The 11,309-nt window shown below is 42.9% G+C and overlaps 1 protein-coding gene and 1 pseudogene across 1 annotated transcript in view; one reads left to right on the top strand and one right to left on the bottom strand.

The window, feature by feature from the left end:
- The window catches only part of esrrgb (estrogen-related receptor gamma b), a 221,642-nt gene that overhangs the window by 14,102 nt on the left and 196,231 nt on the right, over positions 1–11,309 (top strand). The gene's annotated exons all lie outside the window — the stretch shown is intronic.
- LOC126399210 (histone H2B-like) lies at positions 6,142–6,656 on the bottom strand (annotated as a pseudogene).

Genomic DNA, 11,309 nt, shown 5'->3' with positions numbered 1-11,309 from the left:
TATCGTACCGTGGGTCCCAATTTTGGTACCGTGACAACACTAGATGTCACAACCATTCCATTCGGAGTTGCGCAGTGAAGCGGCTCTGGTGCCGCTTAAAAAAGTGTTCCCCCACTTCTAATTTTACAAATTAAGCACTGGTTATAGTACAGCGGGATCCCCCAACCATCGCTTATATTTATCGTTTTTTCGGTCTTAAATTCCATTCAAGGTGGCATTAAAAAGGTCTTAAAAAGTCTTAAATTTAACTTACTGAAACCTGCAGATACCCTGAATAACCACGAGCAATGTGATGCTACAGTTAGCGATTATTTGTATCGTTACCTGGCAACCTGGTCTGACGCACATCTGTCTCTCTGGCTGTGTATGTGCGAGATACTTGTTTGAGTTGAGTGTTAATGTGTGAAGTGGATCAATAGCTCATCACTATTCTATTCGGTAGATGTAGGCTAGTCTATCGTGTGATGGTGGGTGTGTTCATAAAAATGCAGTGATATAAACTTCATACACCAGATGTAATGCAGACCTGCCGATGTTCATATGAGTCAGCTGTCATTGTTTGCTTCTGTTAGCACAGACTCTACTCTGCAGTGTAGTTTATACTTTACTTATACACCAGAGAATTACACAGTAACACCGGGCTTCATCATTTCCTCTTTCTCACCATTAAAGGCTCTCTTAGTCTTCCTAAGCTTGAAAAGTTTTTGTCACATACAGCCAACATCTCCTCACGATCCGCTAGCTACATGTGCTCTGAATATGCTGTGAAAAAGTCGGGTCTCTGTAGGCAGCCCAGGCTCTGCAAATGGCAACAAAAACATTTTGGTCCAGGCTGCACCAACCAGCCAGCGCGAGACCAACGAAAGCAAGCACACACACATGAACGCTAGGGATGGGAATCGAGAACCGGTTCCTGTTAAAAACCGGTTCCAACTGGTCCAATTCATTGACATCATTAGCCTTTATGCTTAACGATTCCCTTATCGATTCTTTTCATTACGCCGAATCTATGCTCGTCAGTCAGCAGCCCGTTCAACAACAAAGAAGACGTAATGGCGGAGAGACAGAAGCGGTCAAAGCCGTAGCTTCACTTCACGCTGTTGTTAGCCTCCCTGGAGCTGCTAGCTCACTGTGGAGCTTCGGCGCATCCCCGCTCCAGGTGGACGGCGGGCGGGGCGCTGTTGTTGTTAGCCTCCCTGGAGCTGCTAGCCCACTGTGGGTTGTTGTTAGCCTCCCTGGAGCTGCTAGCCCACTGTGGAGCTTCGGCGTATCCCCGCTCCTGTTGTCGGATTTCATGGGAACACCAAGGATGGTAAGATGAGGGCAGTTGAGTTGATTTGCACGCTTTTTTTCAAATCTTTCACATCATCTTTCTAAACTAGACCATGGCTTTAAGGTTCATAGTAAAACGTTCTGAAAGCAGATGTATTGGGTTACAAACAACAGGAGGTGATATCATTAATTCACAGGAGGAATCGATAAGGGAATCGATAAAGAATCGGATCGATAAGCAGAATCGATAATGGCATTGATATCGATAAAATCCTATCAATTCCCATCCCTAATGAACGCGGTGCCCATGTCTCACGGTCTCGTAAATCCACACACGTGAACGCTGTGCCCAGAGAGGCAGTTAGAGCTACAATGAGGCTAAAAGGCGAGCTAGCTCCGTTGTGTTTGATAACATTGTTGAACGTAAACAGAAGTGAAGTGTTTTTGTTGCCATTTGCGGAGCCTGGGCTGCCTACAGAGACCGGACTTTTTCACAGCATATTCAGAGGACATGTAGCTAGTGGATCATGAGGAGAAGTTTGCTGTATGTGACAAAAACTTTTCAAGCTTAGGAAGACTTTGAGAGCCTTTAACTGTACATTTAATACTGATTACTTTCGCATCCTTGTATTTATTATGTTCATCTGTAGTGTAGGCTTATATAGGGGCAGGGGCGTTGAGGGTAGGCTATGTCCTTTCTGCAGCGGCCACAGGTTGTATTGGCCTTTTGTTGCATGTCATTGCCTCTCTCTGTCCTTCCTGACAGTTGACAGTTGTCCTGTCCAATAAAGGCAAAATGCCAAAACAAAATGTTTTGTAGCATGTATGACATTGTCAAGCCTACAATGTAGGTTTAGGTGATATGGTGATATGTTAAAATATTCCAACTGGCCGCCATCAGCCCAACAACCCCATGTTGTGTCAGCAGCGAGATGTGTTTAAGCAGCACGTTTACTACACTTCTAACTTCTATCATCTTTTTCCTTAACAAACAAACACTTAAAACCTCACACCTTCTGAATCCAAGTTTTTCTCGTTTGCTTAATTGCTTTGTTAACTCATCGTAAAACACAATTCATTCAGACTTAAAAGAAAGAAAATAAAACTCACCAAAACCATTGGTTAGTCTTTCCACTGTTTCAACAATCACTTCTCTGGATTGGTAAAAAAAACCCCATTAATTTGCAGTTATATGTGCAAATATGTTGTTTTTCCTCACTGTATCTCTGCAGTTGCTAGTCCTGTAACGTTATCCCCACCTCTTGCAGTGACCATCTGTCTTAGCTCAGCTGTCTGTTCCACCAGTAGAGACTGACCTCTGGTGGCTCGTGCTGTGCACTACAGTACATCCTCAATGCAGCACCTCTGTATTGGTTTAATAGAAAGAGGAGCATCTGTATTTTCGACGGTATTGAAAATCATACCTTCAGGATTTCTTAATACCTTGATTTACCAAAATACCTTGATACCACACAAGCTTAGAGGGAAGTTGAGTTCATTTACAGGTACTACCCACGTTGTTATGATACAAAACTGGTTGAATATCGGCAGAGCATCCCTTACCTTGACTTAACTTTTTAAAATGTGTCTTCTGAGAGCAGGAGAGGCCTGATCCATCGTTTTCGGAGGAGGCTTCTCTGGCCGCGTCAGGTTTCAAAGCTGGCAGGCGGATCAGAGCGCAGAAGGTTTGTGAGCCTTGGCACTAACACACAGCACCAGGCTTTGAGGGCCCAGATTAACCTGCACAGTAGTTAAATAAACACACACATCCATGCGTGGCCGCATGAATGGACGTTTCATCACCGCTTGCTACGTTTCCGTGATCATACCGGTCTCACACCCTGCTGCACTCCATGATGCAATTAGAAATAACACTGAAAACACTAAAACATATGTGGAGTATATGTTGACTGGCAGAGAGGTATAGGTATGGGTATAGTGGGCACCACAGTGAAAACGCCCTAAATGACCTCCTTCACTTTTGGAGCTTTTTCCTTGACTTTTTTTCCCCCTCAGGGTTTAGTTTAGATGTTTGTCAGTTGTTAGCTGCCTCCCGTGTTCCCTGATCAAGCCTCACATTGTGCACTTTGGTCCCAGTAAAATTACCTCAAGGCCAAATTGGCTTGACCCCAGTGTGAGTCCGTGGCAGAGTGGGGGCTGACTCTCAGACAACTGCAGGACGGGAGCTTAGTGGGGTGTGAGGTAAACCCCCATGGCGACGGCTCGTGTTAAAACAGCAGAGGCGGGAGGGGGTTGCAGGGCTTGTGTTTGTACACAGGGAACCCCGGGCTGCTCAGTAAAAAGAGCTTTATTATTTAGGCCTCTGCCAAGCAGAGATCAGGGTGGAAAATACACAGGATCCCCGGCGCCAAGTCCCTTGCTCTCGGAAAATCCGCCCCAGAAGCGTCCAAGCGAAGGGCCTGGATTTAATCACCCACTGCGGCATTTGTCCTCAATCTGAAGAAAGAAAGCTACAATCAATCTACATCAATGTGACTCTCAATCCCTCCACCAGCAATCATATTAAAAAGACACGTTTTCTATTATGTGACTAACCCTCCATTTTAATTCTGGACACGCTTTCAGGAATGACTGATGTCTGTTAATAGAAACTGTCAAACTATCACTTGTTCTGGCAAAAAACTTACACCTCCTTAACTTCATGCCTCTGATAATATACACATCCATGCACTGCGTCATATAATGACATAATATTTATTGTACTGTATGTAAAATATTATCTTGCGCAAGAAAAAGAAAATCAATCTTCATCTTAATTTTGACATTTTAAGAAATGGGAAACACAGCAGCAGAGGTTTCACCTTGTTTAAAACTGCGGCCTGAATCCAGTGAACCAGAAGGCCGAGTTATGTTGAAAATGGCCTGTGTGGATCGAAGCTCTCAGTCACTGTGGATCTGGCACTGTTACCATTTGCTTTTGGACAAATCCAATAGGAGAGCATTAACTCAGGGCCAAAGTGCTCATTAGTACACAGAGATCTTGGACATTTTGTTTTATAAAGTTCAATAGAGCTGCTGATGTACAGTAATAAAAGGGTCAGTAGATGGATGAATGGCATGAGGCCATATCTGGTGGGTTTATGGGTTTGCTTAGTGATGGAAACTTCAACAGCATCAGACTGACAGTGCCTTCAGTTTTTCATCTGACCAACCCTATCTCTCTCCCAACTTGTCAAATACCAACAGATACCGAGGCACAGAGGCTCCCTTTAGCGATAGCTAGTGGCATTTGTTGACATTACGAGCAGCTGCCATAGTATAAAGAGCCAGAAAGTCTGCATCGGGCAAACAAACTCCGGACTTTTACTCAGGAGACCGCTGTTCGTTTCCTGTGTGCGTTATGTGCGAATAACTTTTGTGACATGGCGTTACATTACGTTAGCATAAAACCTAGCCTAGGGCTGGGCGATACAACGATGATGTACGATATATCAATGTATTTTCAAGCAAGATATAAATTTAGACAACACCGTTTATACCGATAGTGGGTCAAGTTGCGTTACATAACGCATACAAGTGTGCTTCTCTCTTTCTCACACTCGCTGCATAGCTCAGCCCCACTTATTCACTCACAAGTTTTCCAGCGACACAAAGAGAGACACAGAGCTGCTCCTCTGTTTAATCTGTCTGTTAGTCTACAGTGCGACATCGGTCTATATGTTGCACGTGCTACGCTAAATCAGTCTGTGAGATGAATAGCATTACTGCAACACACATGCAGTCCAGTGCTGCGCTGCTAGTTTGTGTGTGCGGTGGATCATAGCGCATCACCATTCTTCTTGGTAGTTGTAGTCTATTGTGTGAGAATGTGTTGATCTGACAGGCACTTTGACAATTTGTACCACTCGTCTTATCCAAAAAGACCTCAGAAGTCAAATAATACTCGTGAAAAAGTTCAGAAAATAATGTGAAATGTGGAGCTGACACAGGTTTGGACATTTTCACAACCAATGACCTCTACCTGGGTTGACAACTACTCCGTCAGAGTTCGACTTCCATGCTTTATGACATCATCATTTAGGTATTACCATTTTTTGGCCGAAAAACGTGGGGACAAATTCAAGGCCTGACTGAGGAAATCTTCAGACTCTGTACTGTCAAGCTGTTTCTGTTGTTTTCTAGCATCCTCTCTCACACCCTGCCCACAGGCAAAGTCCTCTCTGCTTCAAATCATCCACCTTCAGTCCTCTGCCCAGAAAAGACAAGGTTGCCTGCCTCCCTGACTACAAGCCAGAGACGATGACCTCAGTCCTAATGAAGACCAGCAAGTGCCTGGTTTTGTCCTTCACCAAATGTGTCACACACCCATCATAACTTGTTTCCTTTCACTTTTCCTGCATGAGAGTCGAAAAGGACTTGAACAGCCCCTCATACCTGAAACAGCTGCTTACACCTGGACACTTTGCTAGGATGGTGGTTATTGCTCTGAGTTCACTTCCAAATTCTCAGTTAAATGCTTGGATGGCAGAACTGTGTCTAGGACCGGTCTCATATAATTCAAAACACAGTTCATTCTTTGCTTCCAGAGAGACAGTATTTGAGAACTGGATTTTCATCATGTGTGACACGTGTGACCTGGATGATGCAAGTGACCCGATGACGGAGACAGACTCTCAGTAGTTGTCTTCTTCTATCTGTATTTATCTTTTATCTGTTATGCCGTGCCATGCTTGTGAACATGAGAACACCTTGAAGGAACTTTGAAAAAATGTTGTTGGCAAAAATGTCCACTTGGACTCTACAATACCTGATTAGATTTTGGCAGTTGAAAGTGACTGTGACCTTGCGTCCATCTCATTCTCGAGAATCCAATATCTCAAGAACGACTTTGTTAAACAGTTGAGTGGTTTACTTGGATCTGGTGTACTTGGTCACGGCCTTGGTGCCCTTGGACACACCGTGCTTGGCCAGCTCACCGCGGAGCAGGTGATGCACAGCGGTCTGGATCCTCTTAGAAGTGATGGTGGAGCGCTTGTTGTAGTGAGCCAAACGAGACGCCTTGGCAATGTGCTCGAAGATGTCACTCAGGAAGGAGTTCATGATGCCCATGGCCTTGGATCAGATGCCGATGTTGGGCTGGACCTGCTTTAGCACCTTGTAAACATAGATAGAGTAACTCTCCTTCCTGGAGCTTTTCCTCTTCTTGCCTCCTTTGCCGGCAGCCTTGGTCACGCCTTTCTTGGAGCCCTTCTCAGGAGTGGGTTTTGATGAGTCAGCTATATTATCTCCTCTTCAATAGACTTAAAAAAGGTCAAGAGGTCTTGAGGGAATTTGGAGTCCAGTTGGACTCAGTGATGAACTGATTAGATTCTGGTGTTCAAAGTTCAGAGATCAAGGTCATTGTGACCTTGCGTCCGTCTCATTATCGCGAACGTATATCTCAAGAAGGTCTCAGAGGAATTTCCTCAAAATTGGCACAAACGTCCACTTGCACTCTGGGATGAGCTGATCAGAATTTACCAGTGAAAGGCCAAGTTCACTATGACCTCATAAAACATTTTTTTGGCCATAACCCCAGAATTTGTACGCTAATTATTATGAAATTTCACACAAATGTCTAGTAGGATAAGATGATGAAGTGATGACATTTTGTATCCAAAGAGACAAAGGCCAATGTCACTGTGACATCATAATGTTCTTTAGAAACACTTTCCCGGCCATTACAGAAGGGAAGACATTGGGTCATATACTGAATTGGTGACACTAATCTTGGATGTCGATCTTGAAACTGTGGTGATTGTATAGATTTTTTGTGCTGCCGGGTTGAAGACGTGTACGAAGCATCCACATTCTAGAATATGCAGCTTCTTTACAGCAACATTTGAAGCATTGTGAGGAGTCGTGGCCACATAGGAGTATGGACAGACATGGATGTAAACTGTAACTGCAACTTGTCTGGTTTGCAGGGGCATACCAGGCAGTAATTATAGTTTTCTTTTTTTGCCGTGATATCGAAAGAGCCACCAAGTATCATTTTTGATACTAATATTACAAAGAAGTTAAAAATTCTGGTACCGTGACAACCCTAAAACGAAGCTATATGAACGCCATAAAGCTGGAGCAGTGGTGGGAGAGAGACTCTCAACTACAATTCCAAAAACAGTTTGTTATCCTTTCGGAAGTAATATCAATTGACAGTCTACAGGCTTGTATCATCGGTTGGAGCAGGAAACACTCTGAGCTACAGTTTATCAACCTCCGGCACAACTGTAGTATGGAGTAGAGGGCTCTTGGCGCGGATTGTCAGTAACAAAGCAAAAGATATAGCAAACACAGTTACAGCCCAACGGGTTGCTGACATAGACTCTATAAGATGATGGACATAGCTACTGTGATGCCACCAATTGGTTTGTTGACTCTTGTGAAGACTCTTGTTGTGAATCTTGTGTTTCGGCTTTCACCATCTTGAATCTTTGGAGCCAGAAGTGACCATATTTGGACGAGAGGGAGGAGCAAGGAGTGGATCTGACTTATAGACTGTGTTTATGCCTAAGTAAAAAGTTGGCATTTTAACATGGGGTCTGTTGGGATTAAAACACTCCTGGAGACAGCCTCAAGTGGCCATGCCAGAAACAGCGGCACCAGCTTGGCTTTATTTTTAACCCTGGTAGTTGCTGCTGGTTACAAATGGTAGTCCGACGAACAGGAAAATGGCTTAAGTGTTACCTGGACAGGCCAAGAAAGATGAAAGAGTATGCAGCCCCTGGAGGACGAAAAAATAGCCCCAACCAGCAAAGAGGCCCATGGCATAGGCGGTTCTAGCTGTGTGCATAATTTTCAAAAGGAAACAAAATCAAAGTTGTAATGAACCAGAAAATAGTTTCTAACAATATCCAGTTAACTCTTTCAGAGACGATGCTCATTTGTAGAGACCAACATTACCTTTTTGTGTATTACTTTGCTTGTGTTCTTTCATAGCTCGTTATAGAAATCTTCGCCCTTTCCTCCACATTAGCCTCAGAAAACATGACTTCAAGCCATAACCAGATCCCATTTTTTTCTTTTTATACTCAGTATAACTACATCATGATAAACTGTTCCAAAGCCCTGCTGGACACCACCGCCCACCAACATGTGTTCAAAGAGAATCACTTCTTAGGCAAATACCCCTGGGATCAATCACCTGCCATAAAAAAGGGAAAATGTAGCCATATCACCTCCAACGTCCTCTTTGATCCACCAAACAGGTTCTGAGATCACAAGAAAACCGAATTCTTCAACTGACAATCATCTGGATGAAGATGTTAGAAACTGAAGGCAAAGCGAGTCATATCCAAAACACACCCTGTTTGTGATTCACCAAACAAACACAGCTGCTGTTGGCCGATAGCATCCAGGCATCAATCCAGTCTTAACAGTGTTGCAAAGTACAGTAAGTTCACCACTTAAACACACACTAATAGGTTTCCTTCTCTAAACTTTCTCTGTATTGTTTTAAGGCCCAATAATTAGATTGATCAGCATATTTATTGCCAGTGTTTTCACATGCAGTTGGAGTTCAAGTTACAGAACACAAAGAAGCAAATTGCAGTGTGTGTTCCTCAATTGGTATCATACTTAAAATTAGCCCATTTTTCCTAACATAACTGTCTGCACATGTTATTCTTGCATCAATGCCTTTCGCAGCTGGTGGTGGTGGGGGGGGGGGGGGGTTAAGTAACGCTCCAAGTTAGGCTAAATTTTGGCAAGGGACAACAGACATGGCCATTTTCAAAGGGGTCCCTTGACCTCTGATGGGTTGTATGGGTACCCACGGGTCTCAGCCTCACGGACATGCCCACTTTATGCTAGTCACATGCAGTTCTGGGTAAAAACAATGCAGTTTTTAATGCAGTTCAGATGTGTTTTTTGCCTGTTGTATTTGAATATTTGTGCATACTGTGGTCCCTAAACAGTCTTTGAATTGCATAAGTTGGGTATAACTGGAGAGCTGAGACTCTAACCCAATTTTTTTCATGTGTGATGATGTTAGCCCCCAAGGTAGCCATTTCATTGAAGTGAGTCCATTTATTTTAATTGGGCATCACTGTATAAAATGATCTTTAGGGTGCTTTCAGACCTAGAGTTGTCTTGCTTTGGCTTGAATCAAGTACTAATTTGGTTATAAAGTTGGATAATTGCCTAGAGTTGGTTCGTGTTCTCACGGCAGCATTTACAAGTGGACCAGATAAAATGCCTTGCTCGAGAAAGTTGCTCTTGATGGGTCAAACAAAATGTTGAAGAGTACACTTGCAAGATAAATGTGACACTTTCTAATGTCACAATGGAGGGACAACTATGCAGGTTGATTTTAGCGCTGCTCATCGTGGACTATATTGCTGTCATTGTTCATTTTAGTCAAACCATACAGTTTGAAAACGAGGCGCGGCTCCAACTAGAAAACAATGTTTTGATGCATTGGATGTGCTGAATGTGCATATTAAGGCAGTACAGGAGGAGGTGCACATTAATAATCCTCCAGGACTGTAACTTGCTCATGGTTAACCCAAACATTTGTGACCGGACCAAGACCGCTTCTTCAAGAAGGTCTTGGTCTGGTTGTTTTGGTGTGCCACTGAGTGCGATTGCTGTGTTCACACCTGCCCAAATGAACCACACCTAGGGGGCAAACGAACTTGGATTCAATTGACTCGAACCAAACAGGGCAGGTGTGAAAGCACCCTAAGTGACCTTAAGGATCATCACAGCCTTGTGAAACTTGACAACCACAAACTAGAGACCTCAGGCATTCTGAGGGTGAATTGCTTTCAAAGGAATTGACAATAAGGGAAATTCTCAGCATTTTCCAGAACAGAGGTGCACACAATCCAACTGTTTAACAGCTCAGTGTTGGATGTTAGCTGCTGCTGTGTTAGCTCGTGCTAACCGGGCAGAGAGAGCAGGAGGAGGGCAGCTCATGGAGACGGTCCTTCAGCGCTGCTTCCAACAGCAGCAACAGCTGATCACTGAGGATCACCTCTTAACCCCCATCCATCCCCAAAATAGCCTGCAAAAACCTGAGGGGACTGATGTGTATATATACATATATATGTATATATATCTATATATATATATATATATATATATATATATAGATATATATATATATAGATATATATAGATATATATTTGTAATTTAATTTTTTTATTGCATTTTTAACATGAAAATCAAACAAACAGGCTGGAGGTCCAGCTAATATTGACAGACATTAATACAGGAAAGGCAGCTATTAAGTCACAGCGGTGAGCCAGTCATTATAATTGTTCCCTCCTGACATATATCCGCTGAAACTGTCCCATTGTTTATTAACCATATCATTTTCCCTATTCAATCTTCCCAACATCTTTTCACATGCAGTAGTTTCCATCATTTGAACCATCCACATATTCAGAGTAGGAGTTTGGGGCTTCTTCCAACACCTTAGAATCATCCGAGCCCAGGTTATAAGGCTGGTTTTCAATTTTCTTAATACAAATTTATTTAAATTTGGCACTACAGTTTTGTAGTGGAGACACAGTCTTGGTGAACTAGGCAATTCACATTCTAACCATTTACCAATATAATCCAGGGGGGACTGGTATATTGAAAATAAGAGGGTTTCTCAGCTGTTTCCAGAACAGAAGTACTCGCCATCCAATCGCCAAGAAATGTAGTTCTTACAGACTCTTCTTAGAAATGTCATAAGTTTTTGATGATATACAGCATGGATTTTTCTATGGTGTTACACAGACACAGTTTGAAAAGGTGCCTGACAAAAAAAAAAAAAAAGGATTATTACATATTTATGATAACAAAAACTTGACAGACAATGCTGAGCTGCATTTTAAATTATTCTTCAGGTCCCCAGCTTCCAGATGATGTATACCACTTCTATGTGACATATACTGTTGATCTGCTATTTCCCCATACAGATCCCCTGTCCTCCCTAAAAAAGACAGATATTGGCCTATGGTGGGTCTCAGAGGGTTAAGTGGAGATTTAAGCACCACTAAAATATAATATCTAATATAGCAATCACTGTAAATCACATACTATA

This window comes from Epinephelus moara, chromosome 12 (genome assembly GCF_006386435.1).
Source record: "Epinephelus moara isolate mb chromosome 12, YSFRI_EMoa_1.0, whole genome shotgun sequence".
Lineage (NCBI taxonomy): Eukaryota > Metazoa > Chordata > Actinopteri > Perciformes > Serranidae > Epinephelus > Epinephelus moara.
The sequence above is the reverse complement of the archived record's forward strand: the minus strand, read 5'-3'. Positions and strand labels throughout refer to the sequence as shown.